The sequence below is a fragment of the Myotis daubentonii genome, chromosome 2 (assembly GCF_963259705.1).
Source record: "Myotis daubentonii chromosome 2, mMyoDau2.1, whole genome shotgun sequence".
Lineage (NCBI taxonomy): Eukaryota > Metazoa > Chordata > Mammalia > Chiroptera > Vespertilionidae > Myotis > Myotis daubentonii.
The window spans coordinates 139,237,142-139,261,209 of NC_081841.1; the positions used below are offsets into that span (position 1 = coordinate 139,237,142).

At 43.6% G+C, this 24,068-nt stretch overlaps 1 protein-coding gene across 10 annotated transcripts in view; it reads left to right on the forward strand.

Moving 5' to 3' along the window:
* Positions 1-24,068, forward strand: part of ELF1 (E74 like ETS transcription factor 1) — a 140,775-nt gene that overhangs the window by 68,211 nt on the left and 48,496 nt on the right. The window contains exon 1 of one of the 10 annotated variants that reach the window (XM_059684773.1): positions 16,420-16,442. The exons of the other annotated variants lie outside the window; for them this stretch is intronic. The gene's annotated coding sequence lies outside the window, so the exon portion shown is untranslated. Of the gene's footprint in view, positions 1-16,419; positions 16,443-24,068 lie in introns of those variants that run through there. 10 annotated transcript variants of the gene reach the window in all.

The window sequence follows — 24,068 nt, forward strand, 5'->3', positions numbered from 1 at the left end:
TGATGTGGGAGAAATGGTGTAAGAGAGACTCAATGTACTGAGAAAAATATTTTGAGGTTTAAAATATGCCTAATGAAGTTGATTTATATACTGAAATAAACCTAATTTCAAATACTTAACTTTAATCAATTAAAATATATCATGTTTTTATTCTAGAAGCAGAGTTACTATAGGTAATAAGATAAATTTTTTACTTTTGGCAGGGCATTATACTTTCTTAGCTGTTTGTATTGTGTATTGAAATGACAGAATTTAAAAAATTATAAATAAACCTACAAAAGATTGGAATTTGGATTAAGGTGCCTTAAAATCAAGATGAGTTTGGGTAGGGAGGCAAAAAGTTTGAGGGAGTAGACTGATTGGTCCCAATTAAAAATATATTAATAGTTGCCCTAGCCGGTTTGGCTCAGTGGATAGCGTGTCAACCTGCACACTAAAGGGTCCCAGGTTCAATTCTGGTCAAGGGCACATGCCCAGGTTGTGGGCTCAATCCCCCAGTAGGGGGCATGCAGGAGACAGCCAATCAATGATTCTCTCTCATCCTTGATGTTTCTATCTCTCTCCCTCTCCCTTTCTCTCTGAAATCAATAAAAATATGTTTTAAAATATTAATAGTTATCTGGATTTAATCTAGAGATAATAGAAAAAATATTTTAGGAAGAGAAAGTGTTTTGAATCTGCTTTAAAGCAGGACATTTTTGTGTATGTTAAGGTTTGAAAATAGTGTTTACTGTGCAGCCCTTTCAGATGAAAGATCCCAGGCTGGATGTGGTAAGGTTTGTTCTCGGGATGTGGTTGCAGATGATAAAGCTTTTAGCCACTCACTGGTGTGCTCCAGTGCAGTAGCTCTGACACACTTTTGACTATGAGAAATATATTTTATATTATGGTACAGTATTCATACGTGTAACTATATAGCTTTAAAAAAATTTTGTAAAATAATATTTCCTCTTATTATGTATGGTACATTTTAGTTTATCTTGGAGAGGTTACTAATGTCTTTGGGTAGGGAGATGGTGCTCTTAACTTAATATCAGAATGCACATGTCTAAAGTTATTTATTTTTATCTAATAAAAGGAATATATATTAGTTTTGTGCAGGTATTATTACAAGGACTTGACAAATATTTTAACCATATACGGCAAATGTTATTGTCTGTTTATTATAATGAGGAATTGAGACATGGAGAGAGGTTCAGTGACTTGCCTAAAGCCATACAGCTAGTAAATAGTGGAGCTGCATTTGAACCCTAGCAGTTTGACTCTCACTAAGGATGTTGAACACTCTTGCAATGATATATGCCAATCTTACTGTATTATAATCAGTGTACAATGTTTGGAACAATTGGTCAGATTTAGAGTTCTTCAATCTATGGCACAGTAAACTTAATTGGTTCACATGGGGGTAGATCCAGCAGTGTCAGTCTTATTAGCATCTTATCTAACTGCTTCTACTAGCTTGTTTGTTCACTTGTTAAATTTGTTTTTAATTAAATAATACAATGCCAATTATAAAACAAAGTCACCTAATATGAAAATATGTAAAATAGTGCAAGTCTCTTTTCCTCCTCATTCCTTAATTCTATTCTGCCCCCAAAGATATTAGTGTTGACTATTAGATGTTTAATTTTTTTAGACAAAGGCCTAAATGAAAGAATACTATGTGTATATACAAACCTACACCCAGAAGTTGTTTTTAAGATACAAATGAAAGTATGTGAAGCCATTTTTGTGACTTGTTTGTTTGTACTTAATATATCATTTATTTTTCACATGACAGATGAATCATTTTTTACTTTACCAGCCTCTGATCATGTACAATTGTCTATTAACAGTATTTTGCTATTGTAAACAATATTAAAGTAAACATCCTAGTTTGACTGCTGTTCAAATCTCAGATTTTGCTGTCAGAACACCTGGGTTTGAATCCTCATGCCACCTCTGTGACCTTAAGTTCCTTAACCTCTCTGGTCCTTGGTTTCCTTATCTACAAAATGAAAATGATAATAACAGACCTAATATTATAGGGTTGTTGTGAGCATGAAGTGAATTGATGTATGTAAAGCTCTTAGAACCATGTTTGGCACATAGCTAATATTTACCCAGTACTATCATTTTTTTATTGCAACTTTCTGTGTGTGTGTATAATTATATCCTTCCTATATAATAAAAGCCTAACATGCAACTTGTCCCCTCAACTGGGAGTTCAACCACTTGCTATGACATGCGCTGACCACCAGGGGGTGGCGCGGAACATGGAGGGCATCGGCGATGTGGCACTGGCAGTGGGAGGCATTGGAGGTGCTGCCTGCCCTGATGGGCCCCTATGAGAGTGGGACTGCGGCGGGATGGTGGAGCAGGTGAGAGGGTGGCTCCAGGCCAAGGCAGGTGCGAGCAGGGGCCCAATCGTCCTGCAGACAGCAACCAGCAGTGGTCGGGGGGGGGGGGGGGGGGGCGGGGAGCAGGACCGCTGCCCAGCTCCCAGGTGCTGAGAGATCTGGGCGGGGGACCCAGCCCCAACTGATCGCCCTGCAGATGGCAACCAGCGGCCGGCAGGCCCTGATTGCCCGATTGGGGCCGGGCCCCGGGGTGGGACGGGGAACTGGGGGTGGGCGGCAGTGACCAACCTCCTGTGGCCCCTGGGTAGGGGGCTGCAACCTCTCCCTGGCTACCGGGGATGGGGTGATGGGGATGGAGGTGTGGTGGGAATGCGGGGTGTCCGCCAAGCTTGCTCTCACTCCCCCTGCTACCCTACCCCGGTATGCCAGGGCTTGGGTACCAGGGAAGCCCCCACGCTCAGATGCCGGGCGCCCGTGAGGAGCCCATCCCACACCCATGTGGCTTCTTCCAGGTGAGCCAGGCCACAGCCATTGGGACCGCAGGGGCCAGTTGAGCTCCCTGTGGGTTCATGCAGGAGCCGGTCTGTGAGGCCAGCCAGAAGAGAGTACGCTGCCCACCTGGCTTCTGTGCAGCACTGCTGGGCAACCCAGAGGTCCACACTGCGCCCCACCTGCGGCATCTGGCTGTGCTCACCACATCTCCATGTGAGGACTCAGGTGCTATGGTGCTGTAACTCAGGCGGAGGGGGGTGCGTGGGGCCCACGTTCTGCCCAGGGCCCAGAGGTCAGCTGGAACCCGCTCTTTGATCACCAGCCAGGCCTAGGGACCGCATTGTGCACAAATTTCATGCACTGGGCCTCTAGTAATAGTATAAAGTTGTTGCAACACTTATGTGATTATTTCTAAAGGATTTCTGAAAGTAGATTTACTAAGTTTACTAAAAGCATAAACATATTATCAAATAATTCTTTCAAAAGGCTATATCAATTTCTACTGCCACCAATAGTATATTTCCTAAACCATTGCTATCAGAATTTTCTTTTTGGTCAGTCTTTTTTGGTAATAATTACAGTTTACTATTTTAATTTGCGTTTCCTTGACTACTAGCAGTGAGGTTGTTGAATTGTTAATTATAAGTACTTTTCATTTGAATTTCCTTAAAATTACTTACTAATATCCTTTTGCCCAGTAATTTTTTATATATTATGGCTATTATATCAGTATTCATTGTCTTCTACCTAATTCAGTATTCATTGTCTTCTAATTAATTCATTGTACAGGCAATGATTAACGCTTTTTGTGACATGAGGCTGATATTTTGTCTCTACCATCTTTTAACAAACCTTTTGCCCTGTAGAAATTTCAAATATTTATGGTATAAAATTTACCATTTTTGATGTCTACTAAGCTTTCCTCGCCCTTAAAATTATTAGTCTCTTAATATTTTCTTCTAGCATATCTTTTGTGTTTTATTTCTCAGTTCAGATGAAATCTACTTCTATAGGATTCTAGAGGCCCGGTGCACAAAATTCGTGCATGGGTAAGGGCCCCTAGGCCTGGCCGGCGATCAGGGCTGATTGGGGCCTTCTGGCTGGGGCCTCCCTTCCCTGGCTGCTGGCTGCTGAGGGGGCCTCTCTTCCCTGGCTGCCAGCTGCTGGCCGGGGCCTTCCTTCATTCCATGCTGTCCCCTGGTGGTCAGTGCATGTCATAGCGAGCAATCAAACTCACGGTCTCCTGGTCAAACTCCTGAGGGGACACTTTTTATATTAGGCTTTTATATATACAGAGAAGATACAGGGATCTGAGGACTCTCCCACAAATGGAGGTGTTGGCCCTTCACCATTTATTGAATGTTTTGTGATTTTCACACTTAGGCTGCCACCTTTGTTATATACTAAACTAGAGGCCCAGTGTACAAATTTGTGCATGGGTGGGGTCCGGCCAACAAGCCCCAATTGGGGCTGGGCTGGCCAGGAGGAGGGGATGCGGGCAGTTGGCCGGCCAGCCCCGCTCCTGATCAGTGTCGGGGGGTAGGGGGAGTAGGGTGTGGGGCCAGCCAGGGGGAAGAGCTGCCAGCCGGCCCAACCCTCACCCGCTGGAATTCCCAGTCGAGGGGACAATTTGCATATTAGGCTTTTATTATATAGGACTAGAGGCCCGGTGCACGAAATTCGTGCACTGGAGGGTGAGGGTTCCCTCAGCCCAGCCTGCCCCTCTCACAGTCCGGGAGCCCTCAGTGGATGTCCTACTGATGGCCACAGTCTGGCAGCAGAGGCTCGGAGCAGGCGTCCCGTGTGTGTGTCTCTGTCTACTAGGGCCTGCCCCCCAGCAGTGCCACATAAGCTCAAAGTAGTTGCCGTGTGTGTGTGTGTGTGTGTGTGTGTGTGTCCCCACTGGGGGGTCTGCCCCCAGCCACATTGGAGGCTCAGAGTAGGCACTGTGTGTGTGTGTGTGTGTGTGTGTGTGTCTGCTGGGGGCCTGCCCCCAGCCACACCATGGAGGCTTGGAGCAGGAGCCCCTCTGTGTTGATCTCTCAGGCTCATGGCCTCCACTGCATGTTGTACTCTCCCTTGAGCTATGGCCAGGATGGGGTGCTGCTTGCAAGCTGGGCTTTCCTGCTCCAGGATTGCCATGGCGATGGGGGAGCAGGCCCAGCTTGGAGCTGCCCGCAGGCCGGGCTTGCTCTCCTGCTCCCAGGTCCCCATGGCGACAGGGGAGCAGGCCCAGCTTGGGGCTGCGTGCAGGCTGGGCTTCCCTGCTCCTGGATCAGGCCCAGCTTGGGACTGTCCTAGGCCGGCTTTCCTGCTCCCGGATCTGGCGCAGCTGGGGGCTGCCTACAGGCCACACTTTTCTACTTACTGATGGCCGGATCACCACAGCGACCCAAGGCCCAGTGGCACTTTCCTGCTCTCCAATAGTCATAGGGTCCCGGCTGGGGGTGGGGCTTAGCAGTGCAGGGCTTAGGTGGCACGGGGCTCCCGGCTGGGGGCAGGGCTTATGCCCCACTGCCCAGGGCTGCACTTGGGGCCCGGATGGCAGCTCGCGCTGTCCCTCCGTGCCTGTAGTATAGGATAGAGGCCTGGTGCATGGATGGGGGCCGGCTGGTTTGCCCTGAAGGGTGTCTGGGATCAGGGTGGGGGTCCCGCTTGGGTGCCTGGCCAGCCTGGATGACGGGCTGATGGCTGTTTTTAGGCTGCCCGCACCCCCTTCAGGGTGGGGGTCCCCACTGGGGTGCCTGGCCAGTCTGGATGAGGGGCTGAGGGCCGTTTTCAGGCTGGTGGGTGACTGAAGCTCTCATCCTCTCCTTTTTTTCTTTTTTTATTCTGGGATTTATTTACTTTCTATGGCTGTCACTGGAGCTGAGAGCTGGCTTTAGCTCTGCGGCCAGCTCCAGCTTGAGGCCTTGGCTGCTGAAAGCAGCTATCTGGAGCTTGTTTAGCTTCTATAATTGCAGCATTGTTACATCCGGAGCTCAGAGCTGGGCTGCCACAGGCCGGGAACCTTGGCTTCCTCTGTCACTGGAGCAAGCAAGCCTCCTGTTCGCTTCAGCTGCCTGGCTGCCGGCCGCCATCTTGGTTGGCAGTTAATTTGCATATCCTGATGATTAGCCAATGGGAAGCGTTCGGGGGTATGGTCAATTTGCATGTTTTTCTTTTATTAGATAGGATTACCATATATAGAGACTTCAGTTTTGAACTTGCTGCTGTATTCTACTTCATTTAACTTTTTTATTGTGCCACTATTTCATTGCTTTCATAAATATCACTTTATAGATTTGACATCTAATAGGATATCACCCACCAAAAAAATTGGGGGGTAGAGTTTTGAATAAATTTTAGAATTAGCTTTTTAAGTTACATAAAGACTCTGTTGGGATTTTAACTCTTCAAAGTTTAAAATTATTTCTGTCTTTTAAGATAATTTATTCTTTTTATAGTCCTATATTAGCTTTATTGATTGGTTCTTTATAAAATCACTGTTTGAAGGCCCCAGATTAGAATATATTTCCGGTTTCCAGTTATGGTCTGTGGTTGTAACTGTAGTTGTCTAAAGAAACTGACATCATTAATGTCTGGTTGCCACCACCTTGATCATTTTCTTTTAAATCATTTCATAGTCTTCTCAAAATTCCTTGGAAAAACTCCTTTGGGCAGGGATTGAGGGTGGGGTTTGAAAAGGAAATGTCAACATTGTTGGTACTGACAAGACACTTAAAAATCTGTTTTTGCTATCTATTCTCAACGGAATATTTGTAGCTGAGAACGAGGGAGGTACTTTTGTGGAAAGCAACACTGTCAGAATTGAATTGTAGTAAACTTTTACTTAAAGGCACCTCAGTTTGACCTTATTGAAGGTTTGCCTGGTGATTGTATGAAAATAAGAAAGCTGAAGGCTGAGAGGACAAGTTTCTAGAGAGAAGGAAACTTGACTATATGCTCAAATATTCCAGAATTTAATTTAATGAAAGTCAGTTGATTGTTTAATGCTTTTTACAATTTTGATATATCACTTGATATATCATTTATAATTTTGATATATCATGTTTTTTTCTGTTATTGATTCTAAAAGTATATCTTAGCAAATCAGTTATTTTTGCTTAGCAGACTTAGCTCACTTGTGAGAAGCTTAATGACATGCTTAGGAAAGTAAAAACAAATATTTTTATAGAATTTCATCACATTATAAGAAGGTGGTCTTATGACATTCCTTCTTAAGATGTAAATTGGCTTGCTCAGACTTCAGAGGGTCTAAACCAGCAGTGGGCAAACTATGGCCCGTGGGCCGGATCTGCCCATTTGAAATGAATAAAACTAAAAAAAAAAAAAAAGACTGTACCCTTTTATGTAATGATGTTTACTTTGAATTTATATTAGTTCACACAAACACTCCATCCATGCTTTTGTTCTGGCCCTCCGGTCCAGTTTAAGAACCCATTGTGGCCCTCGAGTCAAAAAGTTTGCCCACCCCTGGTCTAAACGGGAAACAGTGCCTTGTTTTTTTTGTTTTGTTTTTGTGTGTGTGTGTTTTTTAACAAGCTTAACAGTAATTCTCATGTACTGTTTGGGAATCAGAACTCATTGTGACACAGGTAAGACCAGAGTGCTGTGGATACAGAGAATGGAGCCTTTGATTGCTTTGCAACTTAGGGAAGTTAAATTTGAACTGGATCTTGAAGGAATATTCAGTTTATATAGCAGATGAAGAAGTGTTCTAGAACAGTAGAATGTACCAAAACTTTTGATGGATTTCTCCTGACTATATAATCAATCTAGACACCTTAACTTATGCTTAGAAGCTTTTCATAGTGTGACTATGTCACACTCTATTTTTTAAATCCTCACCTGATGATTGATATGTTTATTGATTTTTAGAGAGGAAGGGGGGGAGAGAGGGAGAGAGAGAGAGAGAGAGAGAGAGAGAGAGAGAGAGAGAGATATCGAGATATCATTGTGGAAGAGAAACATTGATTGGTTTTCTCTCATATGTACCCCAACTGGGTTTTGAACATGAAACCTAGGTATGTGCCCTGACAGCAATCTTTTTGGTGTATGGGATGCCACTCCAACCAACTGAGCAACCCTGCCAGGGCTGCTCTTTCCTTCTTTGTACTACATTAACTTTGCCAGCCTACAGTATAATTTTCCCAAATATTTTATTGTTTCCCCATTGTTTGATCTTCCACATTCATACCTGTTACCTTTTTAAGTTCTAGTCCATCTTTCAAGTTCTTAGGACAAAACGTATTTGTCCCAGGACTTTATTCTAGAATCATCCTTTTAGGAATTAACCTTATCCTTTTGTTCATGTATTACTTATCATCAATGTCACATTTTTCCATGTTAAATGTATATATATAAATTTATATATATATATATATATATATATATATATATAGAGAGAGAGAGAGAGAGAGAGAGAGAGAGAGAGAGAGAGAGAGATAACTAATTTTCCTAGATAAGTGCTCAACTACTTCAAGAAAGGGAGTGCCTTCTCCCCCTTAATATCTCTCAAAACATTTAACATCATTTATCATACATTTATTGGTTGAGCCCTCTTAAAGATTTTTCTTCTTCCTCTTAGTAAAATGATGTGGGATATATATGTGCTCAGGTATGGCCCTTATCATATCAGAAGACCTTTGGATGATGAGAAGTGATGTTCTATCCCATAAGTCTCTTGACTACAGTATATATTTTTCTGGGAGCTATTTGTCCACATTTTTCACTTATTGCATGGGAATGTGACCATATCACTATAGTTCCAAGACCATAAACAAATATTCATGGAGTATATGTTTAGTGAAATCTACCTCAAAATAATTTAAAAAAATTGTTACTGAAATTATAAATAAGTAAAAACCATTAAATGACAGTGATCACATTTATTAAATCTGGTTGGTAGTCACATTGATGCATTTATTTTCTATCTACTCTCTATTGTGGGTTGAAACTGGTTGTTTTTGTGTGTGTGTCTGTGTGTGTGTGTGTGTGTGTGAGAGAGAGAGAGAAACCAGAGAACCCTAGCCGGTTTGGCTCAGTGGATAGAATGTGGGCCTGCAGATCAAAGTGTCCTGGGTTCTGTTTTGGTCAAGGCCACGTACCTTGGTTACAGGCTCCTCCCCTAGCCTGGGCCCTGGTCAGGATGCATGCAGGAGGCAACTTATCGATGTGTTTCTCTCACATCTGATGTTTCTGTTTTTTCCTCTCTCTTCCTCTTTCTAAAGATTAATGGGAAAATATCCTCGGATGAGGATTAACAACAACAAAAAATCAGAGAGAAACTAACCTCCATGTAGAGTTTTTTATTTATTGGGTGGTACTTTGACATGATCTAAAGCTGTCTACCAGGTATACTGGCTCTGGGGCCTCCCAAGAGGTGCAGGCCAAGATCAGTTGCCACCTGTGTTCTGCCTGGGGCCACCCAGCATGAGCTACAAAGTGATCTGCAGATGGCTGCTACTTGTACTGGACTTGGAGATTCCCAGGCAAGGCCAAGCTGTGAACCAAGGCTAGCTTCTGCTAGTGCTGGGCCTGGAACCACTTACAGGCATGTGGAATGTCCAGCCCATGGGCTGTATAAGGCCCAGGTAATCATTTGGTCTGGCCCTGCCAAGCCATTAGGGGTGAGTTAATTAAACGTTTGACCAAATATAGCAGGCTAATTTTTAAGTTGATAATTTTGTATGACCTGCGAATGATGTTATAAATGTCCAAATGGCCCTTGGCAGAAAAAAGGTTCCCCATCCCTGACTTATGATGTGTGGGGTGTGCTGACGCCAGATGCTGCTTGTTTGAGAGATTTTAGGACAGTCTGAAGCATGAGCCAAAACAGACCATTGGTATGGAAAAGCCACTGGAAACAGCTTGGGTGGGCCCACAAGTTGCAAGTGGTGGGGTCTCAGGGAATCACCTGGGCAGGGCGAACAGTGTGAGCCAAGTTGATGGAGACTCAGATATGGCACAGCTGCCAGATCTGTGTGGGAGGGCTCAGAAAAGGAACAGTGGCCTCTGCCAGCACTTTTGTCTCCCCAGCTTTAGCCCTGATGCCCGACAGTTGGGTTCCTCCCCATATGTCTCTGGTGCCTTTCAAGCTGCTGCCCCATGGCTGGAGCTCATCACGAGGGAGGGAGTCCAAGTAAGTCTGTGCATGGACCCTTTAAGAGTAATGGCTGGGACTCCAGCACCCCTCTGTCTCACTCCATCACATTCTTTGCTGTTTTTTTCAGCCAGAAGTTATGGTGACTCCTCTTCCTGGTACTGGATCCCTGGACTGGGATGCCTGATGTGGGGCTGAGACTCCTTGCTCCTCAGGGGTGACCTCTGCAGCCAAGATATCCCTCCCAATTTTTAACCAGACGTATGGGTTTGAGACCAGCCAATTGTGCATCTCTGCCCCTCCTACCAGTATGATGTTGCTTCTTTATATCCTTAGTTGTAGGACTTCTGTTCAGCTAGATTTCAGGCAGTTTGGAATGATGACTGTTCTATAGTTAATTTTGATGTGGTTGTGGGAAGCTGCAAGTACTACATTTTCTGCCATCTTGACCAGAAGTCTTCTTTCCATTTTCTTTTGTAGAATATTATCTCATTTAGTGCTAAGTAGAAGAACTATGATAGAATTCTGTAATAGAATCCTAGGGCAGGGTTACAAGGGATTTCAGGGTATTGTTCAAAATACTTATTTACTAAAGTTATAGGGGTTCTAATTCTAATTTAATAACATTCTTTTAGAGTATATTAGTGGACAATTTGTTTTATTAGCTGTTTATTCCCTCATTCTCTTGACAGTACTTGTTTTGTCCATTTATATTTTTATTAAGAGATGATGAAATGTGTGAGGATTTGATATGTTATTTGAGATACTGCATTAAAGTATTTTTTAAAATTTTGGAATGGTAGCAATTAATATTTGGTATTTTGCTGAAAATGAAAGTGCACTAGTAATAGAAAATGCACTAGTAATAACAACAAAACCCAGGGAAATTGCCAGGGAACAATCACCACATGCAAAAACTGGCAAGCCCAGAATTTCATGGGTGAGTTATTTTAAGTTACAATGAATTATTTAAATAGTTTCACTTAAGGGAAAGAAGTTTTCTAATTCATTTTTACAAAGCCAACATAACAGTGATATCAAACAAAACCTGGCAAAATGGTGCACACATGAATAATAGGCTAATCTGAAGATACTTTGTTCCAGTTTATTAGCTAATATTTATTATCTCTTACCTTTGCTAACCTCCTGTGGGTGAAAAGCATTTCTCATTTGACCCTCACAATAACCATGTACACAGTGTGACAGTTTTTATTATCCTCATTTTATGAATAAGGAAAACCTTTATACAGAGGAATCTCAGGAACATTGATGAAGGAATAAAATTTTGCTTATAAATACCACTGTAAAGTGACATTTTTGTCCCCTGTCCATATAGTTCCCCTCCCCAAACTGAAACCAATTTCAATAAACCTATATTGAAATTGAGTCTTTGACTTAAGAAAGCCCAAACTCGTAACCATTATGCTAGGAGAGGTATGAGATAAAAGAAATCTTGAAGGGTAAAGGGAACCTGTAAGAATATTAAGTAAGTTGTTTTTTATAGTAATTAGAACTGAGATAAATAGAATTTTCACTTTCTCTGAAATACATTATATGTTAAAATTTCGAAAATATTAGGTTCATGTATTACATTTTTAGTCAGGAAAATACGTTTTATATGTTTGGCCAATGGGTTGTGCAATATGTACTGCAGCTACATAGATGTTTCTGACTGAATGCTAAAACCGCTTTTCATGAAAGAAAAAAAAAAAGACTAGAAAGGATACGCTCCCATAAAGAGAAATTAAGTTAATCAGTAGAAGTATTCTTATTTGCAGATAATTAAGCTGTCTTAATGACAGAATTTTCAAAGTACCTGGTATATGTAGATAAGTGCTTTTTACCCACAGGATTTTAGCAAAGGTAAGAGATAATAAATATTAGTTGTGAAGAATACTTTTAAAAAATTTATTGTTTTACTTAATTATTATTGAATTCATTGGGGTGACATTGGTTAATAAAATGATATAGGTTTCAAGTATGTACTTCTATAATACATCATCTATATATCTTATTGCATGTTCACCACATCAAGTCAAGTCTCCTTCCATCACTATTTATTCCCCCTTTACCCTCTTCTACCTACCGCCACCCCCTTTATCTTTTTGCTTAATCCCTTCATCTTTTTCACCTAGCCCGGCAGTCCCCTGCCCTGTAACAGTTGTCTGTTTGTTCTTTATGAGTCTGTTTCTATTTGTCTGTTAGTTTATTTTGTTCATTAGATTCCACATGCGAGTGAAATCTTATAGTACTTACTTTCTCTGACTAGTTTATTTCACTTAGCATAATATTCTCCAGGTCCATCCAGGCTGTCACAAAGGGTAAGATTTCCTTCTTTTTTTGTAGCCAGGTAGTAGTCCATTGTGTAAATGTACCACAGCTTTTTTTTCAATCCACTCATCTACTGATGGGCACTTGGGCTGCTTTTATATCTTGGCTACCCTATATAATAAAACCCTAATATGCAAACCGACTGAACAGCAGAACGACTGTTTGCTGTGATGCAAACTGACCCCCAGGGGGTAGACACTCAATGCAGGAGCTGCCCCCGGTGGTCAGTGCACTGTCACAGGGGGAGCACCGCTCAGCCAGAGGCCGGGATCACGGTTGGCATGGGAGTGGGCCTAAGCTGGCAGGTGGACATCCCTTGAACAGTCCGGAACTGCAAGAGGGTGCAGGCTAGGCTGAGGGACACCCCCCACACCCGTGCACAAATTTCGTGCACCGGACTTCTGGGGTTTGTGCACTGCACCCTGTCCAATCTGGGATCCCCCTCACAATCTGGGACGGCTGGCTCCCAACCGTTCGCCTGCTTGATTGCCCCTAACCGCTTCTGCCTGCCAGCCTGATCACCCCCTAACCACTCCCCTGCCAGCCTGATCGATGCCTAACTGCTCCCCTGCCGGCTCGATTGCCCTCCCCTGCCAGCCTGATCGCCCCCCAACTGCCTTCCCCTGCCAACCTGGTCACCCCTAACTGCCCTCCCTTGCCAGCCCGATAGCCCCCAACTACCTTTCCCTGCTGGCCTGATCTCCCACAACTGCCCTCCCCTGCTGGCCATCTTGTGGCTGTGGGTGCTGCCATCTTTGAGCGCATGGCAGTCAATTAGCATATTCCCTCCTTATTGGCTGTGGGTGCCGCCATCTTTGAGGGTGGGGCAGTAATTAGAATATTCTCTTCTTATTGGCTGTGGGCGCAGCCATCTTTGCAACAGCATGAGGGAATATTAGCATATTCCCTCTTTATTAGATAGGAGTAGAGGCCCAATGCACAAAAATTTGTGTACTCGGGATGGTCCCTCAGCCTGGCCTGTGCCCTCTCGCAGTCTGGGACCCCTCGGAGGATGACCACCTGCTGGCTTAGGCCTGCTTGCTGAGGGATTGGGCCTAAGCTGGCAGTCAGACATCCCTCTGGCAGCCCAGCAGCCCTCGGGGGATGTCCACTTGCCAGCGGGGACCAGGCCTAGCTGCAGTCGGACAACCTTAGTGCTGCCGAGGAGGCGGGAGAGGCTCCTACCACCACCGCTGTACTGGCAGCCATCAGCCTGGCTTGTGGCTGAGCAGAGCTCACCCTGTGGGAGCGCACTGACCATCAGGGGGCAGCTTCTGCGTGGAGTGTGTGCCCCCTGGTGGTCAGTGTGTGTCACAGTGACCAGTGATTCCCAGTCGCTCTGCTGTTAGGGTCAATTTGCATATTACCCTTTTATTATATAGGATAGAGGCTTGGTTCATGGGTGGGGGCTGGCTGGTTTGCCCTAAAGGGTGTCCTGGATCAGAGTGGGGGTCCTGCTGGGGTGCCTGGCCAGCCTGGATGAGGGGCTGAGGGCCGTTTTCAGACTGGCCACACCCCCTTCAGGGTGGGGGTCCCCGCTGGGGTGCCTGGCCAGCCTGGGTGAGGGGCTGAGGGCTGTTTTCAGGCTGGCCACACCCCCTTCAGGGCGGAGGGTCCTGCTGGGGCCCCTGGCCAATCTGGGTGAGAGGCTGATGGCTGTTTGCAGGCTGGCCAAGCCCCCCAGCAGGAATCCTCACTCCATGAGGGTGTGGCCATCCTGAGTGAAGGGCTGATGGCTGTTTACAGGTTGGTCACAGCCCCCAGCCAACCAAGCTCCCAGTGGAGGCTGGCTGGAAGCAGGTATCTTGGATTTATTTAGCTTCTATAATTGAAACTTTGTTGCTTTTTGTGGAGGCCACAGCCAGCCAGGGCAGGCGGGAAGCTTGGCTTCCTCCATCATCAGGGCAACCAAGCCTCCAGCTTGCTCCAGCTCTGTGGCTGCCGGCCGCCATCTTGGTTGGGTTAATTTGCATATAGTCGCTCTAATTGGCTGGTCGGCATGGCTTGGGCGTAGTGAAGGTATAGTCAATTAGCATCTTTGTCTTTTATTAGTGTAGATGTTGCAGTGACCATTGGGATATATATATTCTTTTGTTAGGCAAACGTGATAACCACTACACTATGGAAACCCGGGTTATATATTCTTCTGAATATGTGTTTTAGGTTTATTTGGATGTATTCCCAGAAGTGAAATTGCTGGGTCATGTGGCAGTTTTATTTTTAACTTTTTGAGGTAACTCCATTCTGCGTTCTGCAGTGGCTGCACCAGTTTGCATTCCCACCAACAGTGCATGAGGGTTCCCTTGTCTTCACATCCTCATCAACACTTGTTTGTTGATTTATTAATGGTTGCTAGTCTGACAGGTGTGAGGTGAATTCTCATAAAAACTTTACGCTGAATCTTGGAGATCTGTTGCACAATCCTGGCTTGTTTTATGTAATACATCAATTCCTGAAGTCATTTAAAATGTATTTTGGAAATTGGTTACAGTTTGGGGAGGGGAACTATATGGAGAAGGGACAAAAATGTTGTAATAATCCTTGTGATATAAATATGTTCACATATTAATCTATTTTTAGTAATAATTTTAAAAATATATCATGGGAACTTGATAAAAGCATTTTAATTTCGATTTTTTTTTTTTTTACCAATCACACTAATTTTGTGTATGTACATCTACCTATATTATCTGTATCTAGATATTTTTAAAAATGTTATTATGGTTTATATGAGTGAATAAAGGAATTCCATCACAGTATTTGATCTGGACCCAGTCTCATCCCCTCAACTTTCTGCTTTCACTTCTGTCCCAGAACAATGCTCAGAGCAGAAAGAGCTACAGAATACTGAATTGAAGATATTTTGAAGTTCTTTTTCTCCCATTAGATGGATATCTGCTTTTTAAACTTTTGATTGATGTATAGCATAAATACAAAAATATGTATAAATCATAAGTGTGCAGTTTGATAAATTTGCACAAAGTAAACATGCATAGGTATCCAGCTTTTGCTTTTTGGTTGAAGCTAAGTGGTTGTTGCTTAGAGCAGATGGTGTTGTTCACTAGTTTTCTGAAAAGACTATTCTCATTCAAAACAAGGGGGGATGGCAGGTAATGTGGGGATAAGGACACATAGGTAATAACTTAATCAATACAAAAATTTAAAAAGAACTTAAAAACAAACCAAAACAAAAAACAAATCGTGCTTGTCATTGTAAGATTGTAGTAAGCCAAGCCTCCCCCACTTTTATCGAGATATAATTTACTTATGATGCTATTTAAGATGTACATACTATGTGATGATATCTGCATTTAAGTAGTAAGCCAAATTCTGTGTTTATTTCTATAAATCAAATATTAAGGACTTTGATTATCAAAATATTTTATTGAATGCTTTGTATATGCCATACAGTACAAAAATGATAAATTCACATGTTATTTAAGTCTTATACCAGCTCTAGAAGATAGTATTGCTCTTATTTTAGGTAGACATGGAAACTGAAGCTTGGAGAGGCTGAATAATTCGCCTGAGTTCAAACACCCAGGTCATACATGTGCATTCGGGCCTATTTGAAGGTCATTGTGATTTTAGAGTCTGAGCACTTACTGTTAATTCTATTTTCACAATGTGTATTTTTAGTGGATTTGCTCCATGGTAAATATAGTCAGATTGTGTCCTGATAGAGTATGGTATTGGGTTTTTGTATTTTTGTTTTTTAATTTAAAGATGAAGGAAGTCATTTCAAAGCAGTGTCTTAGAATGAGGCTTTGGGGCAGCATTCTGATTGGAAGAGAGGGCACAAGAATTCATTTCAGAAATATGTTTACATAGCAGGTGCACTGTTTAGCTTGCATGTTTATTGGTCGACCTTGGAATGGGGACAGCTATTGAAAATTATGGGACAAGTAAGGCCTCCAGGCCACTTTTGGTATTGCCTTTTCTTGAGGTAAAACATGGTAAAAACTACTTGAAAGTGTGCTTATTTTGAACCTATATTAAAGAAGTAATATCTACACTAGGGAAAATTTTAGATTGTATTTAACCTTTTCTTTCAGGAAAACATTTGATAGCTATTTCACCTTAAGCTGTTTCATAGAGGACCTTGGCAGGTTGTTTCACAACTGCATGCCAGATTGAGCCCTGTTAGAGAAGCTTGGAGATCAAGTTATTTGAAAGTACTTTTGCTTTTATATCAAAAAACCTATTGAATAAATGTATTTAATAGATTTGGAAAAACGGCCCATAGTTTCTTACACATCTACTTAAGGTCTTGGAAAATGGTATGTTGAGGAAGCAAGCAAGCCTAGTTAGGATAATAACATATTGTCCTGTTTACAAATTGGTCACTTTCCTTCTCATTTTAACTTGATGGTATTGCCACAACTGTCATCAACTACACCACATAGCAGCTGTATAGTGAACAATGTTGAAATTTGGGGACCTGTCTCTCTCTCTCCTGCTAAAACTTAGTTTGATTTTTATTATTGCTAAAAAAAAAATTGTTAAAATATAGCTTTTGCCCTGGCCAGTGTGACTTGGTTGGTTGGAGTATCATCCCATACTCCAAACGGTTGTAGGTTTGATTCCCAGGTAGGGTACATACCTATGTTGTGTGTTTGATCCACAGTCAGGAGGTGTATAAGAGATAACCGATCAATTATTCTCTCTCCCTCCCCCTCTCTCTAAAACCAATAAACAAATCCTCAGGTGAGGATTAAAAGAAAAAAATTTACCTTTCAACTCATCCTAAGGAAAGCTGGTATGTTTATTTTTCTTTCTGGAGCTGTTAAGACCTTCAATAGTTATAAAACAATTGAAAGTCAGTTTATCACACAGTTTAATTTGCTTATAGAAATTGATGCTTTGAAAACTGATCTTTGATAGATTTTAATTCCCAAAAGTGTTTCTATTCCCACCCATCATTTGTAACTTATTTTGGTTCTATTTCAAAATCAACTGGAAAAATAATCTTTTAAGTGCCAAACAGCAAAAGATCTCATCTATATATATAAAAGTCTAAGCAACCGTTATGATGGGTCGACCTAATGACTGGTGGACAGGTCGCTATGGTGCGCACTGACCATCAGGGGGCACACGCTCAACACAGAAGCTGCCCCCTGGTGGTCAATGTGCTCCCACAGCCAACCTCCCGCAATCCTCTCCACCCCCTACCCCACCCCCGGCGCCGGCCCTAATTGGCCCCAGCTGGGACTGGGCGAGACAGCCCCAATCAGCTCCAATTTCAGGCCAGGCCGAGGAGCCCTACCCGTGCACAAATTCCTGCACCAGGCCTCTAGTAATATAATAACTTTGTGTGTGGTTTTTTTGTTTGGTTGTTTTTTATTACTAGTGTCTCAGACATTTGAATAAATAGGGTTGACTCAATTTAAAGAATATAGTTTTGAATCTTGTAATTCTTTTTTTTTGATTAGTTAAATCTTTATTGTTCAGATTATTACATTTGTTCCTTTTTTCCCCCAATAACTCCCCTCCACCCAGTTCCCACCCCACCCTCCTCCTTCACTCCCCACCCACTGTCCTCATCCATAGGTGCACGATTTTTTCCAGTCTCTTCCCCCACCCCCCTCACCCCTTTCCCCCCCAAGAATAGTCAGTCCACTCCCTTTCTATGCCCCTGATTCTATTATAATCACCAGTTCATTCTGTTCATCAGATTATTCACTTGATTTTCAGATTCACTTGTTGATAGATGTGTATTTGTTGTTCATAATTTATATCTTTACCTTTTTCTTCTTCTTCCTCTTCTTAAAGGATACCTTTCAGCATTTCATATAATACTGGTTTAGTGGTGATGAACTCCTTTAGCTTTTTCTTATCTGTGAAGCTCTTTATCTGGCCTTCAATTCTGAATGATAGCTTTGCTGGGTAAAGTAATCTTGGTTGTACGTTCTTGGCATTGATCACTTTGAATATTTCTTGCCACTCCCATCTGGCCTGCAAAGTTTCTGTTGAGAAATCAGCTAACAGTCGTATGGGTATTTCCTTGTAGGTAACTGACTTTCTTTCTCTTGCTGCTTTTAAGATTCTCTCTTTGTCTTTTGCTCTTGACATTTTAATTATGATGTGTCTTGGTGTAGTCCTCTTTGGATTCCTTTTGTTTGGGGTTCTCTGCGCTTCCTGGACTTGTAAGTCTATTTCTTTGACCAGATAGGGAAAGTTTTCTGTCATTATTTCTTCAAATAGGTTTTCAATATCTTGCTCTCTCTCTTCTTCTGGCACCCCTATAATTCGGATGTTGGTACACTTGAAGCTGTCCCAGAGGCTCCTTACACTATCTTCGTATTTTTGGATTCTTTTTTCATTTAGCTTTTCTGGTTGGGTGTTTTTTGCTTCTTTGTATTTCAAATCGTTGACTTGATTCTTGCGATCCTCTAGTCTGCTGTTGGAACTCTGTATAATATTCTTTATTTCAGTCAGTGTATGCTTAATTTCTAGTTGGTCCTTTATCACAACCCTGAGGGTCTCATTAGATTTCTTGTAGGTCTCATTAAGTTTATCGGCAGTTTCTAGAAAATTCTTGAAAAACCTTAAAAGTGTGGTTTTGAACTCTATATCCAGCAGCCTGCTTTCCTCCAGTTCTGTCATTTGTGTCCTTTTTCTTTGTCTCTGCATTTTTTATGCTTCCCTGTGTTGATGAAGTGGTTTTCTGTGCTAAGTGTCCACTAGGGCCCAGTGTTCAGCCTCCCCAATTACCTGAGGAGGACACTCTTGGTGCACCCCCTTGTGGGCTTTGTGCACAGTCTTGTTATAGTTAAGCCTTGATTGTTGTTGGTATCACTGGGAGGAATTGACCTCCAGGCAAATTGGCTGTGAGAATCAGCTGTATCTGCAGTGGGAGAACTTCTGTGCTAGAGACACCCCTCCGGGGCAAGACTTGCTTCAATGGGGCTTTGGTGCTCACTGAGTCTGCCCCCTGAGTGTGTCCTTTATGGTTCCGTAGAGCTGTAAACTGGATGGTCCCACTCTGACCTCTGGATACATTGGCTCCTGGATCTCTAGGGAGGTGCTAATCTAGCCTCTGTATGAGGCTATCCAGCAAAAGCCTCCCTGCAGGGCCTGGGTGGGGCGGGTCCCACAGGATCAACAGGGCGGGGCTAGCAGTTATGGCTGCTCTCAGAGGCTCTGCTTCTCAATGTCCTGGTAATCGCTGCAAGCCCCTCTGAGAGAAAGTTGCCCTCGAGTTCCAACCGATGTCAGACAGTCCCGCTTCTCCCATATGAGTCTGGGTCCCCAGAGACTCGCCCGGAACTGGAGCTCAGAGCCTGAGACTCCCTCCTGATTGAAAATGACAACCGTGCCCTCAGCTGCCAGCCCGCCCTGCATGCACCTCCGCACCTTAGTATTTTACTTTTGCACTGCGCCTCCTCTGAGTCTCGGTATGCTTTTGTCTTTCCTTCTAGTTGTAGAATTTCCACTCTGCCAGCCTTCTTGTGGTTCTGGATGATCTCCGTTCCGTCTTTTAGTTGTATTTTTGAAGTGGTTGTTCGAGGCAGCAAACTCCGGTGTTTACCTATGCTGCCATCTTGGTTTCTCCCTGAATCTTGTAATCCTTTAAAGCAGTGGTCTGAACCCTGCATGCACATTGATTTCACCTGAGTTCAAACACCCAGGGCATGCATGTGCATTTGGGCCTATTTGAAAGTCATTCTGACTTTAGAGTCTGAGCACTTACTATTACATTCTATTTTCACAATGTGTATTTTTAGTGAATTTGCTCCATGTTAAATATTGTCAGATTGTGTCCTCATAGAATAAGGTATTGGGTTTTGGTTTTGTATTTTTATTTTTTAAATCAAAGATGAAGGAAATCATTTCAAAGCAATGTCTTCCTAAGACTATTTATTAAACTAGGGGCCCAGTGCACGAAATTCGTGCACTGGGTGTGTGTGGGGAGGGGAGTGTCCCTCAGCCCAGCCTGCCCCCTCTCACATACTGGGAGCCCTCAGGCGTTGACCCCCATCACCCTCCAATCGCAGGATCAGCCCCTTGCCCAGGCCTGATGCCTCCGCCAGAGGCGTAGACCCCCATCACCCTCCGATCGCCTGATCGGCCCCTTGCCCAGGCCTGACGCCTCCGCCAGAGGCGTAGACCCCCATCACCCTCCGATCGCCTGATCGGCCCCTTGCCCAGGCCTGACGCCTCCGCCAGAGGCGTAGACCCCCATCACCCTCCGATCGCCTGATCGGCCCCTTGCCCAGGCCTGACGCCTCCGCCAGAGGCGTAGACCCCCATCACCCTCCGATCGCCTGATCGGCCCCTTGCCCAGGCCTGACGCCTCCGCCAGAGGCATAGACCCCCATCACCCTCCAATCGCAGGATCGGCCCCTTGCCCAGGCCTGATGCCTCCGCCAGAGGTGTCAGGCTTGGACAGGGGACCCCCATATCCCCCCGATCACTGGCTCTGGCCCCCGCCCAGGCCTGAGGCCTCTGGCCCAGGAATCATGCCTGGGCAGGGGACCCCCATCTCCCTCTGATCGCTTGCTCCACCCCCCGCCCAAGCCTGACGCCTCTGACCCAGGCTTCAGGCCTGGGCAAGGGGACCATCATATCCCCCCAATCCCCGGCTCCGCCCCCTACCCAGGTGTGATGCCTCGGCCAGAGGAGTTGACCCTCATCACCCTCCGATCACCAATCACCGGATCAGCCCCTTGACCAGGCCTGAGGCCTCTGGCAGAGGTGTCAGGCCTGGGCAGGGGACCCCAAGCTCCCCGCGGTTGCAGGCTCTGCCCCTGCCCAGGCCTAACGCCTCTGGCTGAGGCGTCTGGCCCGGGCAGCGGGGACCCACAGCTGCAGTGGCCCCGCGATCGTGGGCTCCGCTTTAGGCCCAGGCAAGGGACCCCTAGCTCCCAGGACTGCCAGCTTCGACCGTGCCCAGCTCCCATCGCTGGCTCCACCCCTACTTCCTGCTATCACTGGCCAGGGCGGCAAAGGCACCTGATTCTCCGATCATGGCTGGGGGGCAGGGCAAAGGTGGCCCCAGGGCTGCCTTTGCCCTGCCCCCCAGCTCTTAGCTCCCCCCTGGGTTTCTGATCACTGTCAGTGGCAGGGGGCTTCTTCCTGCTTTCCCTTTCGCCTCCCTGCATTGTGCCTACATATGCAAATTAACCGCCATCTTGTTGGCAGTTAACTGCCAATCTTAGTTGGCAGTTAACTGCCAATCATAGTGGCAGTTAACTGCCAATCATAGTTGGCAGTTAATTTGCATATAGCCCTGATTAGCCAATGAAAAGGGTATCGTCGTACGCCAATTACCATTTTTCTCTTTTATTAGATAGGATAAGACCCGCATATAAGTGAACCTGTGCAGTTCAAACCAGTGTTCAAGGGTCAGCTCCTGAGATCTGAAAGCTTTAATATAGGCCCAGTAACAAATATCCCTAAATATTCTGATGTATTTGATCCAAATTAGGGTCAGGTATTGATAGTTTGGGATGTTTACAAGTATATGTCAAGGTTGATAAACACTGGTGGAGTTTGCTGAGGTTCCCAGATTCAAGTGAAAAAGAGAATGGAGAGCAGATGCTTAAATGATGTTTTTATTGAGGAGAGGTTTGGAGAATTATTTTTTTAAGTCGCTAACCCAATGAAATGCACTATTTTTCTTAGGGCATCAGTGATGACTTAACACAAGGTGTTTACTCATGTTTTACAAGGAGATAACTGATTTTATTGTTAAGTATTAGGAATGTGGCCATTTTATGAATAGCTTTGACCTTCCTGAAATGTTTTTTTCTGAAAAAAAATTTTTTTAATAAATCTTGGAAAGGGGGTCTGGTTGAAATGATGTAGAAAAAAACAAGGTGGGTGAATAAGGCTTGGTATCGTCTTCAGCACAGAAACTTGAAGAATAATGTCTAATCTCAATTTAGAAATATAGTTATCCCTCAGTATTCACTAGGAATTGGTTCCAGGCTCCCTCTTCCACCCCCAGATACCAAAATCCAAGGATCCTGAAGCTTCTATATAAAAGTGCATAATATTTGCATATAACCTACACATATCCTCCTGAACGCTTTAAATAATCTCTAGATTAGTTGTAATAGTTAATACAATGTAAATGTTAGGTAGATAGTTATACTGTATTGTTTAGGGGAAAAGGAAAAAAAGTCTGTACATGTTCAGTCGAGATGCAGCCATCACAGCCCTAATACATAGGACACAGCGTAGCATTTTTTTCGATATTATTTCCCATTTGGACACACACACATACAGGGAGAACACCAAGTGAAAATGAAGACTAGAATCGATCCTTCCCTCACAGCCCTTAGAAGGAGCCAACTCTGCCAACACTTTGATTTCAGACTTATGGCTAACAAAATTGTGAGACAATAAATTTTTGTTATTTAAGCCACCTAACATACTTTGTGATACCTGGTACAGCTACCCTAGCAAACTAGTACATAGTCCCAATATTTTATTTTTAAAATTTAAATCTAGGAAAACTCAGCATTTGACATCTTACCATACCTTCATTTAAGAGGTTGAGAATCATTTCTCGAGTTGGCCTGGAGGTCAAATCCTGCCCATTGTTACCTACAACAATCAAGGCTTAACTACAACAAGACGGCGCACAAAGAGAATCATTTCTCTATAAGGAATTTTAGAATGTGAGTGTTTGGTTATGAAGTTCTTAGGTTCCTGACTCAGACTTTAGTCAGTTGCAAATCAATCAGTTTAAACGGCAGGCATTTATTATGAGCCCAGATCAGTAGCTAGAGTTTCTGGAGTATGTATTTTCCTTCCATTTATGGTAATAGAGAAAGGAGATCTTTCCAGTCATCTGAGAGTGGTTCCTTAGATATACAATTGACCCTTGAACAACATGGGGGTTAAAGGTGCCGACCACCTGTGAGGTCGAAAATCTGTGTATAACTTAAGTCGGCTGTCTGCATAAGTGGATTCTCAACCACAGATAAAAAATACTGTTTTTGACTATTCTCGACTCACAGTTGGTTGAACCTATATATGTGAAACCTGGGGAAATGGAGGGCCGGCTATTTATGGAACAAGACCTGCATATTAGTGGACCTGTGCAGTTCAAACCAATGTTCAAGAGTCAGCTCTATTTTTGTATATAAGGTTGGTGTGTTACCTGAGATTCAGAGTAGGTCTGTTTCTTGTATATGAATTAATAGGACCCTTGACAAATTAGAGATGAACAACTTTGAATATATATCTTTATTTCAGTGGACTAGAAAAGAATGGCTTATGCTTTTCATGAGAGGACTAGGTATCTTAGAAGGAGAATACTTGGCTTATTTGGGAATGATCCTGGGAAGTCCCTGGGACCTGGGAGGAACTGGCTATACCCATAAGACAGTTAATAGTGGGTTTGGATTGGACAATATTATTTCAAAAATAATATTGAAAGTCATACCTCAATACAATTTCTTACCTATTCTGTCTTTCTAAACAGCCAAGTAAATATTCCAACAGAACAAAACGCACTTGCCCACCTGGCGTGTGGCTCAGTGATTGAGTATCGACCTATGAATGGTTCAATTCCTGGTCAGGGCACATGCCCGGGTTGTGGGCTCCGATCGTCCAATTTGGGTCATGCAGGGAGCGACTGATCAGTGGTTCTCTCTCATTATTATAGTCAGCCTTAAACACAGTGAATTTTATATTAAAATTTTAATATAAAATTCACTGTGTTTGAGGCTGACTATAATAATGTACAGGTAAAGAAAATGGATCCTGGAGTCAGTTTAAGTTAAGATTCTACCACTTACTAGCTATATGACTTGTGGTAAATTATTTCCCATGTATAAAATAGATAA